Source organism: Lissotriton helveticus, chromosome 4_1 (assembly GCF_964261635.1).
Source record: "Lissotriton helveticus chromosome 4_1, aLisHel1.1, whole genome shotgun sequence".
Lineage (NCBI taxonomy): Eukaryota > Metazoa > Chordata > Amphibia > Caudata > Salamandridae > Lissotriton > Lissotriton helveticus.
Window position 1 is genome coordinate 1,666,881,412 of NC_136063.1, and position 12,584 is coordinate 1,666,893,995.

The following is a 12,584-nucleotide window of genomic DNA, read 5'->3' on the forward strand; positions in this document are numbered from 1 at the left end:
AATGGTGTTTATAATACTTACAAGATGTGTAAACAAACTTTCTCACACCTGAATGCAGCAACCCAGCTCGCCAAATTCTTCCTTATCAATTTTAGAACCTTACATTATAAAAATTACATACTTTACCTATGTCCTCACCAATGTTTTATAAATCACTATATAAACCTATTCCTTTTGGCAAGTTTTACCTGCAGGTTTGTTTCATGGTCAATCATGTACAAAGTGTGTTTAGAACAGATGTTTTTTTGTTCATCTTAGATAAAAACAAATAATAATATTCCTAACCTAACCCTAGATGGCACAAGAGTGCATAGTATGTGAGTCTTCAATACTAACTACAACCGGAGTGTTACTGTTATGTAACATTGTCCTTCTTTACTCTCTGAGGCCAAAGTTCTAAACACTTACGTTGCCTGCTACAGATAGCCTTTCATCCATGACACATTGTTCTTTAATACATAAGTATCGAAAGGCAGATGCAATAGATATGGTGTTCAATATCTTTCATGTTCTCTTTAACAACACTTTGTTGGTCTGGTCTGCTTAAGTCTTGAGTAGGTCTTGACTCCAGATCTTCCCATATATGCTCAGTCAAGACCTTCAGAACAAGCAAGTCCTGACTGTGTCTACTTTAGGTCTAGGAGGTATAGGTATGGGCTGCAGTGTTTCTGTTCAGGGACCGAAATGGATAATTATAGTCTTGCTATTTTGACACAGAGCACAGGCTCTAATGTCCTCAATGACTACCATATTCTTAGTGTCCACATGCTCCTCATTTTTAGGAGTAGTAATGAAATAGTGCTGGCGGCCGAACAGTAGATGATTGAGGCTGACGAATGGCTCAGGGATCCACCTGACTAACCGAAGAATTCCAGCGAAAAGAGGGTGGGAGGCTTCTGCTCACTCAGTTCTTTACTTAGGCTTAGCTTTTGCCCCGCACCCCACTTTTCTCTTTGGTCAGTTGAAGTAGATGGTTCACTGAGCCCTTTTAGAAATAGTTTGAATTTCTGATGACGGGAGACCTGTTTTAGCTTGGTGAGACCCATCATAGTCTTTAACATATTATGCCTCTATAGGGTCTGCAAAATGGCCCTCTAATGTGAAGAAAAGACTTCGAAAATAGTAAAGAAAAATTAAGCTCCTCTGTGTTCTAGGTCTCTGCTCTAATCGAGAAAAGCTAGACTGATGCAGATCATCATGGGTACTGGAGGGCAGGGTGATCAAGGTCATTCACAAATTTTGCTCTGCTTGTCCCCAGCAATACAATTACTCACAGCCACTCTGACAGCCACAACATCTTTCCACTTCCTGCTCACCTACAGGTACCCCATTGACAGTCTCCCACTTAGGATGCTTCATTTGCTTTTGGTTCACTGACACCTATCGGAGACTTCCACCACCTGCAGGCATGTCCTACTGCTTTCATGTGTTTAGAAAGATACACAGTCTATTGTGGATGACACGTTAATTCACATTGGTCCAAACTCTCACACAAAACCTTGAAGGCAAATTTAAAAACTGGCCTAAAATGAGAGCTGAGCCTGGCCCTCTCTTTCATTCAATCATGGCTCCAGAACCCAGTGGCAAAAGCAGCAGCTGCCAGCTTTTCAGTTTATCACAAACCTCATTTAAAACAACATGACAAAGGGATAATGGTAAAATGTCAGGATTAATCAGGATTTTTGAAGTGCGCTACTCACCCGTGAGGGTCTCAAAGTGCTGAATAGACAGGGGGGGGGGGGGGGTTGAGCAGCTCCGTTGTCATTCGAAGAGCTAGATCTTGAGATCCTTTCTGAATAGGTGCAATGTTGGGCTTCATCTGATGCGGAGGGAGAGTTTGTTCCTGGTCTTGGCCGCGATGTAGGAGAAGGTTCTGCTGCCCGCTCTGGCCCTGAGGATGCGGAAACCGTGGCTAAGGCGAGTCAGCAGAGCAGAGGTTTCTCTTGGGGGCGTGGAAGGAGATTATTTTGTTGAGGTATTGGGGTCCGGTGTTATGGAGGGCTTTGAATGAGTGTGTGAACAGTTTGCAGGTTATTCTTTTTTTCGACGGGGAGCCAGTGGTGGTCACGTAGGTGTTGAGTGATGTGGTCATGTCGTGGGATGTTGAGGATCAGTCTGGCTGCGGCGTTCTTGTCAGTCTGGAGTTTGTGGAAGAGTGTCTTGTTGATTATGGCATAGAGTGCGTTTCTGTAGTCCAGTCTGCTGGTGATGAGTGTGTAAGTGGAGTTGGGGGAGGGGGGGCGTCCATTTGAAGGTCTTGCAGAGTAAGCGAGGGTGTTGAAGCATGTGGAGGACACAGTGTTGATCTGGCGGTTCATGGTCAGTGAAGAGTCGAATATGACGCAGAGGTTGCGAGCCTGGTCCGTAGGGGTGGGCTGCTGGGTTTCCGAGGGCGGGGGCCACCAGGTGTTGTCCCATGCAGAGGGAGTGGATCCGAGGTTAAGGGCTTCTGTTTTCTCCGAGTTGATCCTTGGGCAGCTGCTGCTCAACCAGGATGCAACGTCCTTCATCCCTTCTTGGAAACTGTGCCTGATGGTGTGGGTTCCTTGGTGAGGGACTGGATGAGCTGGGTGTCATCGGCGTGTAAGACTGAGTCTCTGTTTTCTGACTGTTTGCGAGGAGGGCCATGTACAGGTTGAGCGTGGGGCTGAAGGAGGGTTCTTGGGGTACTCCGCATCTGATCTCTATAGGTTCGGGGAGGAAGGGCGGGAGTCTCATTCTTTATGTTCTGCCTGAGAGGAAAGATCAAATCCACTCTAAAGCAGTTCCCTTGATGCCGGCATCGTGGAGTCTGGCGGCTAGTGTTCAGTGGTAGACTGTGTTGAAGGCTGCTGAGAGGTCTAGGAGGATGAGGGCTGCAGTGTGACCTTGGTCAAGGTGGGTGCGGATGTATTCAGTGCTATGAGGGCGTTCTCGCTGCTGTGGAATCCAGATTGAGAGGAGTCAAGGATACTGTTGGTTCCTATGAAGTGCGCTAGCTGGATGTTGACGACTTTCTAGATGACTTTAGCGGCGAAGGGGAGAATAGAGATGGGCTTAAAGTTCTTGAGGTCTGTTGGGTCTGCGGGGGGCTTCTTGTGGAGGGGTTTGACTTCGGCAAGTTTCCGTCATCGGGGAATGTGGCTGTCTCGAGAGAGCAGTTTATTGTTCGTTGTAGTTCAGGTGCGATGGCAACCTTGCCGAAGATGTACCGCAGGAAGGGGTCAGTGGGTGCTCCAGAGTGGATGCTTTTCATAGTCTTTGCAGTGTCTTCTGTGGTGAGAGGGGTCCAGGTGATGAGTGTCGGCTGGATGGCGTAGCAGGTGGGGGGGGTGTTGGGTCGGTGTTGTGGTCTTGTGTCGGTCCTGTGGTCTTGGTCGTCGAAGTTGTCATAGAGCATCTTGAACTTGTGGTGGAAGAAGGAGCTGAGTTTGTGGCAGAGGTCTTGGGAGGGAGGGACTTCTGTAGTTTCGCTGTTTGCTCTGGTGAATTCTTATATGATGGTGAAGAGTTCCTTTGAGTTGTGGGTGTTAGAGAAACTTAATCCAAGACAGAATCCTCTCCGAGTTGATTTGATGAGTTGGTGGTGTGCCGTGTTTGCTCCCTTGTAGGCAGAGCATGCTTCTGGGCTTTTGCTGTTTCTCTTATGTTTTCTCCAATCGGCAAGAGCGCTTGGATTTTCGGAGATCTATGGTGAACTACATGGCTTTCGCGTTGTTGTCTGGCAGAGTTCTGGAGGGTGGCGAGAGTGTTAAGTATAAAGATCTTTACCATTCCTGAGAGGGTATTTAGGGTATATTTTTAGAGTGACTTTGGCACAAATGCAATGTAGGATTTTAGCGTGTATTGATATCAATTCTAGACTTCTGGAATGGGTGCCTGTCAGTTGCCATGCCATCACATTTTCACCTGATGAAAAAAAAAAGGATACTTCAAAATCAAGACTTTTGGAAATTAATTCCTTGGGACATAATTCTTTTTTCAAAATGTTGTCTTTTAGCAAGTGAGTTAGGATATACACCTCCAGCTTAAAGTAGTAAGCATTTAGGAATTGAGGGCCATTGAAGTGGATTTTTTTCTGTAATGACCACACAATCAGATAATATAGCCAGCATGGATGGCCTGCTGAGCAATATTGTGTGAAGATAATCTGACTTCTAGAGGTCCTGTCTTGGCTCCAGGTTGTCCGTCAGGTCAGGAGAGCCCCTTTTGCAAAGGAGTCTTTCCCCTTTCCATTGTTGTCTCTTGTCAATGGATTTTTGCTAGGCATCGCACAAACCACCCCTACCCTTACCTTTTGTGTACGAAAAATGGTTTGAAAGCTAAAATGTGAATTGTCCTGTATGTCAAAAAATGAGATTGGCATTAAAAAGGGAAAAGGCTGAGTGGTGATATGATGCAAAGTATTGGTGTGAACTCTGCTTTATTACAATATTAGGTCTGATGGTGGTTCTTTGTGAAAGGAAATGACTGCAATTCCCTAAGTGTGTATTTCTTTAGTTTACAATAGGTTTTCACTAGAACTGAACTCAGTGAAAGGCGTCTTTCAACTACATGTGAACGTCTATATAAGCAAATGCAAGAGAGGCTTTTGAATTTTGACTAAATAAATTCTGTTCACTACCCTTTACTTAAAGATTTACTTATGTACAAGTGATTATCCTATTATGAAATCAAATCTGTCAAATAATGAGTTTGCTAAGCATTTATGAAATGTGTTGTCAAGATCTGTAATTCTATTTATTTTAGGACATACTGAAGATGGTAAACATGACTGCTTCACAGATGTAGTGTGTAGTTCTCAATAATGATGTGGAAACGCCTACATACAGTTCATTCTAACTATCAAATTCAATCCTTAACTTTTGTTTTTTCATTTTGTTTAATTAGATGTCCCAATCTGGTCAAAGTTGGAAGTTGGTTTTGTTCCTAATCTTCAGGAGCTTTTCCAAATTCTAGAGAATCAAATGAAAATGAATTCGATGGAGACACCTGCCTTCCGAACTCCATAGCATCTTGCGTAGAATAACCAACAAAGGACCCATTAAAAGCATGTAAGGAAGATAATGTTACTGTGCCAAAGGAACATGTTTCTTCTTAGTGATTGATGTCTTTTACTGCTGGTTGATGTTGTGCAGTCAACATTTGTTTTTGAAGCCTAGAACTGCCTTCTTTCTTTTGTGGTACTGCGTTTTTTCTGAAATAGTATGGTGCATAATTAGCTTGAAGCCAAAAGAGATCAATCATTGGTATGCAGTTGGGTTAGTACCTACCTTCAACCTCCAACTTTATAACATCTTTCTTGCTTCCTAACTCCTTCTGTATAAACAAGTGTAGCAAATATGCATATTCAGCAATGTCACCCCAAACATACCTCCTTTTGCTGGACCCTATCTTTGCTGCAATTAGGGCTCTGTACCCTCTGACACTAATAATCAGTGCCACAGTGAGTGCACTCTGGTCCTAAAATGGTAGTGGTAAAATTTGGTTTATGCCAATTGTTCTTTTTACTAGTCCAGTAAGACTATTGTAGACAATGCTGAAAATGCATTGCAGACCTAGAACGTAAATGTGATGTGTGGGCTCTAGTGTGTATAGACATCACCCAAACATATTACAATATTATGTCTACCAGGAACACTAAAGTGCTGTGGCCGAATTCAGTTTAAATCAAATGACAGGGAAAGGTATGCCCTCAGGACAGGGTGCTAATAATGAGAATGACACTACATATTGAGGTTAGTATGTTCTCACAGTTCAATATTCCCAAAACGTTTCCCTGAACAGGCTTAAATGGGATTACAATTTTTATTTCTTATATCCACTTGAGGAAATGCTAGAAAAACGTTTTGAAGTTAATCCCTACTTCATGTTCAATATGTGTTTTAATGGTTACATCAGATTTTTGATAACTTGAGTGTATGTATATATATATATATATATATATATATATATATATATATATATATATATATATATATATATATATATATATATATATATATATTTATTTCCTAGTAGCACTTGCCACTAGGTAGTTGTAGTTTTGTCAGCTTTTCTATAAAAAGAGCATTGGCTCCGTATGACTACCTAATCTTTACAAAACTTTACCAAAAAAGGTCATCCACTCTAGCCCCTTCCTGTAAAGTATCAGGGTGATCTGCCGAGCAAGGGCCGAGAAATAAGGGGGGGCAGGGGGTCCCAAAATGAAAAATCCCCATGCATTTGCATAGTCTTCTTTAAGACTGGCTACAGCAAGATCTGCTTAACGAAATTACTGAAAATTTATCAAAAAGTTAGATTTTAGTCCGCAGATTGTGCTTTGGTGTAAATCGGTTTAGAATGTTTAGAGAAATTAAGGGAAGAAAATAATTGTATATTTTGGTATTTGAGTCCGCAAGATTGTCCTGCTGGAGTGCCAGTTTAAAAATGGAGAGTTCTGATTGGCCCAGGGAGCTTTATTTTCCTTAGGCCTTCTCCTTCCCCTTGGAGTTGGACTCTCGCATACCAAGCTCTCTCTGGTTTGCTGCCAGATGCATGAGGAAAATGTTACTGGACGCCAATACAGGACTCTGGGACTTAGTCCCCTGTCTTGAACCGAAAAAAAAAAAATACTGGGCAGGTTAAGGATCCCTATTCGAGGACGGCCAACTTGAAACGTATGCCCAAATGACGGACTCCCGCCTCGGCAATTTTTAACACGCAGGCAACTGATTGACAGCAGCTGTCAATATTGGGACCCGACAGCGGGGGAGCCCCCAACGCACCCAGTAATTCACACTATCCTGCACATGGGGATAGGGCGCCACCTAGTTACATGGCTTTATAAAGCTATCCGTGAACTCATTCTCCCCTCACTGCATCCATTACGTCAGAAGTGGGAGGCGGAGATAGGAAGGGTGTTGAATGACAAAGAATGGGAGGTGGCCCTGGAATATCCTAAAAAGGTCTACATGAATGCACGCTTTCGATATATACAATTCAATATCCTTCACAGAGCATACCTCGCACCCCACCAGCTCCAAGCTAGCCCCCGCTTGCCCCCGCTGTCGAGTGCCAGAAGTGAACTTTAAACACATGTTCTGGGATTGCCCTAACCTTCAGGAATATTGGGACCGAGTCCACCAGACACTCAGAGCAACGACCAACATCACGACCATTTCCTCTTGGGAGGCATGCGCCCTTGGAATGTTCCGTAGAGGGAAGACTCAAAAAGTGCAGTGTCGCTTTCTGTCCCTCGCCATCCTCCTAGCGAAAAGGGGAATAGCTATGCACTGGCGAGCCCCGATAGCCGCCTGGATAGGTGCCTCGAAAAATTGGGGGAAGGCGGAAGAGGTGGTGTTACGGGATGAGGAAGTAAAAGGCACTCGCAAACATCCCATCTCTCTCGAGTGGGCACAATTGCTACATACCTTTACACATGAAACCACCCTCGAGGAAACACCAGAGAACTCCCAACCCCAGGCCCCACCCGCAACCCCTACGGGATCCAACGTAGACACTCCAGGGTCAGAGCAGCGCAATTAGGTTTCCACCAACATTGGAGTCACGCTTGCACGTTCCCCGATCGAGGTAAAAATACCCTATGAGAACTGTTTCACACTCCGCCCCCCCCCTCCCCGCGTGAAGGAACATATGTCACCGTACACCCACACTGTAAAGAGGCAATACCACCACCCACACCGTTTACCATTCCAAACCGAAATCTGGTGACGCTCTGCCACCCCCACCTATAGCTCACCCAAATAGTTACAGGTTCGAAGTTCTGCAATAGCAGTTATGGTTCTAATGTTAGTTTGTTTGGAACTTAGTCAATCCAGAACGGACACATTACGCACTGAGAGCAGGCACAAAACGCAGTGGGATAGCACAAGACCACCTACAGCAACAAACATGAAATCAATACCGCAATTGTCACTGTCGCGTAACAGCAGGTGTGCCCATTTTCCAAACGACACCCCTTACTGTTGGGTGATTTTTATGGACTGAATATTGCGAAACGAATAAGTGTTAACCTGCGCCAGATACACACCTCAATATAATTGTAAAAATGTGCACAGCTAATGTGTTGCCAAGTATTTAATCTCTTATGGAAAAAACCTCAATAAACAACTTTCAAACAAAAAAAACTTTGCACTTTGGGACCAAAAAATAAATTCTCCCTCTCCACCTTCCTCTTCCTCCCTCTCCCTTCACCTCCCCCTCTCCCACCTCCTCCCCCATAAAACCCTGCCCCTTCCCTCCCCACCTCTCCCCCTCCCCACCTCTCCCCCCTCTCCCCCTCTCTCCTCCTCTCCACCCCTCTCTCCCCCTCTCTCCCCCTCTCTCCCCCCCTTCTCTCCCCCTCTCTCCCCCTCTTGCCCCCTCTCGCCCCTCTTCGCCCACTTTCTCTTCCCCCCTCTCTTCCCCCCTCTCTTCCTCCCTCTCTCTTTCCCCCTCTCTCTTCCCCTCTCTTCCCCCCTCTCTCTTCCCCCTCTCCTCTTCCCCCTCTCTCTTCCCCCCTCTCTTCCCCCCCTCTTCCCCCCCTCTCTTCCCCCTCTCTCTTCCCCTCTCTCTCCCCCCTCTCTCTTCCCCCTCTCTCTTCCCCCTCTCTCTTCCCCCTCTCTTTTCCCCTCTCTCTTCCCCCTCTCTCTTCCCCCTCTCTTCCCCCCCTCTCTTCCCCCCTCTCTTCCCCCCTCTCTTCCCCCCTCCTTCCCCCCGCTCTTCCCCCTCTCTTTCCCCCTCTCTTCCCCCCCTCTCTTCCCCCCCTCTCTTCCCCCCCTCTCTTCCCCCCTCTCTTCCCCCCCTCCTCTTCCCCCCTCTCTCTTCCCCCCCTCTCTTCCCCCTCTCTCTTCCCCCCTCTCTCTTCCCCCCTCTCTCTTCCCCCCTCTCTCTTCCCCCTCTCTCTTCCCCCTCTCTCTTCCCCCCTCTCTCTCCCCCCTCTCTCTTCCCCTCTCTCTTCCCCCTCTCTTCCCCTCTCTCTTCCCCCTCTCTCTTCCCCCTCTCTCTTTCCCCTCTCTCTTTCCCCTCTCTCTTTCCCCTCTCTCTTTCCCCTCTCTCTTCCCCCTCTCTCTTCCCCCCTCTCTCTTCCCCCCTCTCTCTTCCCCCCTCTCTCTTCCCCCTCTCTCTTCCCCCCTCTCTCTTCCCCCCTCTCTCTTCCCCCTCTCTCTTCCCCCCTCTCTCTTCCCCCCTCTCTCTTCCCCCCTCTCTCTTCCCCCTCTCTCTTCCCCCCTCTCTCTTCCCCCCTCTCTCTTCCCCCCTCTCTCTTCCCCCTCTCTCTTCCCCTCTCTCTTCCCCCTCTCTCTTCCCCCTCTCTCTTCCCCCTCTCTCTTCCCCCTCTCTCTTCCCCCCTCTCTCTTCCCCCCTCTCTCTTCCCCCCTCTCTCTTCCCCCCTCTCTCTTCCCCCCTCTCTCTTCCCCCCTCTCTCTTCCCCCCTCTCTCTTCCCCCTCTCTCTTCCCCCTCTCTCTTCCCCCCTCTCTCTTCCCCCTCTCTCTTCCCCCCTCTCTCTTCCCCCCTCTCTCTTCCCCCCTCTCTCTTCCCCCCTCTCTCTTCCCCCCTCTCTTCCCCCTCTCTCTTCCCCCCTCTCTCTTCCCCCCTCTCTCTTCCCCCCTCTCTCTTCCCCCCTCTCTCTCCCCCCTCTCTCTCCCCCCTCTCTCTTCCCCCTCTCTCTCCCCCCCTCTCTCTCCCCCCTCTCTCTCCCCCCCCTCTCTCCCCCCCCTCTCTCCCCCCCCTCTCTCTCCCCCCCCCTCTCTCCCCCCCTCTCTCCCCCCCTCTCTCCCCCCCTCCTCTCCCCCCCTCTCTCCCCCCCTCTCTCTCCCCCCCTCTCTCTCCCCCCCTCTCTCTCCCCCCCTCTCTCTCCCCCCCTCTCTCTTCCCCCCCCTCTCTTCCCCCCTCTCTTCCCCCCTCTCTTCCCCCTCTCTCCACCCTGAGATTAGGCATTTATCTCACTCCATGCTGCAATAGAAAGACCTCCAAAGCAGTTAAAACAGACAAAGAATGGAAAAACATATGACTTTAAGTCACAGCACACCCAATAAGATAAATGCACTTTTGCAATAGTCTTCCTGCATGCCAGGAATAACGTCTATATGAAAAAACTTGCTACTTGTGAAACTAGAAGGCCTGTGACTTACAATGAAGTCATCAGTGTGCAAAGTATGCCCCCCCCCTTATTCCACCAAGTTCAGCCACTGCTAAGTTATTGTGCTATTCGCATTTTACTTTTGACACTGATCAGTTATTCAGCCATTTACATTTTGCTTCCATGCACCACAGCATGGAGAAAGGTGTCAGCCCACTTTGCCTGCTTTTAGGTGATCTTGCCATTCACCCTGCTACCCAGGTGTCCCAGAAAATACCCGGGCAGAAAAAAAAGTGCCATATTTTTCCTTTAGGGGCCTGAGTGGCGATTGCACCCCCTCGGAAGTCCAATCACCCCCCCTTCCCCTTCCCCAGGGAAGGGAAAATAATTAGTTTACAGTTGGCCCCCAAGGAGATTGACCCATGCCTGGCTGATCAACATTCACCCCCCCAAAAAAAAAATCCCTGTTGTCTAGTGGTATCTCTGCTTGTTAGTTGCAGTGCACCTGTGATCCGCAAGCAAGGATCTGTTTGAAAGAGTAATAGCTGGAAATGGAAAGGAGAGAGACCTTTTTTCAGCTATGCCTCACTCAAATGAGTGCTGCCTGGGGTATGCCACAAAGGTCCTTGGCAGCAGTGATTGACCCATTTCTGGAGAGCTGATCCCAACAAAAACATGAGGTTGCTGGGTTTTACTGAGATCCCGGTTTGTGTATCACAGTGAACCCACTATCCATGAGCAGGAATAGGGATCTGTTTAAAATAGGCCTCTGGAAACGGCAGACTCTCCCTTTTGCAGCAATATCTCCTTCAAAATGAGGTGACTGCTGTGGAAGGTATCCCACCGGACGCACATGGATCTGCCAATACCTGCACCTTGTTACACCGTCCTCTGGGATCCGAGATGTCTGCACGCCATATGTTGTGCTAAAATCGCTGATGGACGGGGGAAGGGTGGGGCCGACGCAGAAGCGATTATGCTTCAGTTCCCAACAGATACTTCCACTTGGCCTCAACAAGCGACTTCAGCTGGTACAGAACCAAGCAGCCCGACTAATACACAAACAGCCCAGATGGCAACACGCCTCCCCCCTTCCTCCGGAAGTTGCACTGGCTCCCTATTCCCCAGCGATGCGCTTTCAAAGTCGTCTGGTGTTCAAATCCCTACAAAGTTGCAGCCCCAAATACATTGACAATCTCATCTCTCGCTACACCCCCACTCGGAATCTCCGTTCAGCCCAACTCCACCTTCTGACAATACCCACCTTCAAACTGAAACGCCAATGGGGCTGCAGGTTTGGGACCCTAGCCCCACGCCTGTGGACCTCTAGCCCCACGCCTGTGGAACTCCATCCCCCTGGAAATCAGACTTAGCACCAACCTGCTCAATTTCAGAAAATCCCTCAAAACCTGATTATTCACACAGGCTTACAAATTTTCTCCGGACTAGTAACCCCCTAGTTTCTTAGCGCCATGAATCGAACCGGTGTATAAGCGCTCTACAAGTCACTGTTAAGATAAGATACCTAGGTGTGGCAAAGCCTACCGTTAGCATCTGAGGTTCCCCCACGCACCTCCTTCACGACCTGTTGATGTCCACCATTCTGTGAACGTAACCACCACCTGTGACTTTAGGGTGTGACCTTTCTTGGCAAGCACACGCAGTGAATTATGTGAGGGCAGGTCAGGTTACTACACTTGGGGGAATGAAACCTATTGAAAGACTTAAAGACCTAGAGTAACAAAACGCAATCAGAAAATGAAAAATAACGGAAAATGTAATAAGGATCAAAGAAAGTAATCCGATGAACTCCATAGTAGTTAAAAGGAACCTGCAACAAAAGGAGCTTCACATACTGCAAACTCGCACAACGGAATCCCTTGAATCGGGGTGAGTTACAATTATGTTCAAGTTACTCATTATAATAAGGTTTACTGATTTAATATTTTGGAGACACTTGGAATATAACTGCCAGTACTTTGGTTGTTTCTAGATACATCTGTTTATTTTACCTATGCTACAAAGGAATCATACTTTACATGGCGCTATATCCAGCGTTTTACTGCTCTGGGAGAGTGTGTATTATACAGTTGGGTCTACTGTTGCACCCGATACTTATGCTCAAAATTACTTTTCTTATCAATCTATACTACGGATTTCTTTTTTGCCACCTATTTCCCCAGATTGAGTGAAGGCTATTGCCACTCTAAGGAACTGGGTTTAATTGGAGTATCTATGATATGGAGGTACATATCACTCTACCTTTATGGCACTTCACCTGCTGCTTCTAGTTAGTATAGTATATGCGCTGTGATCTTTTAATGAATAACCACATTATGATTATTTTGCTTCTATTTTATGTCTGAATTCACTCTGGAAGATGGTCGGATGACTTTCTCTAATCCTTATGACATTTTCCATTATTTTTCATTTTCTCATTGTTCCATTATTCTAGGTCAGTATGTCTTTCAATATATTTCATTACCATAGGTATAGTAACGTGACCTGCCCTCACATAATTCACTGTGTGCACTTTCCAAGAAA

The 12,584-nt window shown here is 47.0% G+C and overlaps 1 pseudogene across 1 annotated transcript in view; it reads left to right on the top strand.

The window, feature by feature from the left end:
- LOC144829315 (selenoprotein T2-like) overlaps positions 1–12,584 on the top strand; it is a 60,701-nt pseudogene that overhangs the window by 42,325 nt on the left and 5,792 nt on the right. Inside the window, exon 5 of the transcript XR_013610632.1 lies at positions 4,870–5,033. The product of XR_013610632.1 is annotated as a selenoprotein T2-like (transcript). The remainder of the gene's footprint in view (positions 1–4,869; positions 5,034–12,584) is intronic.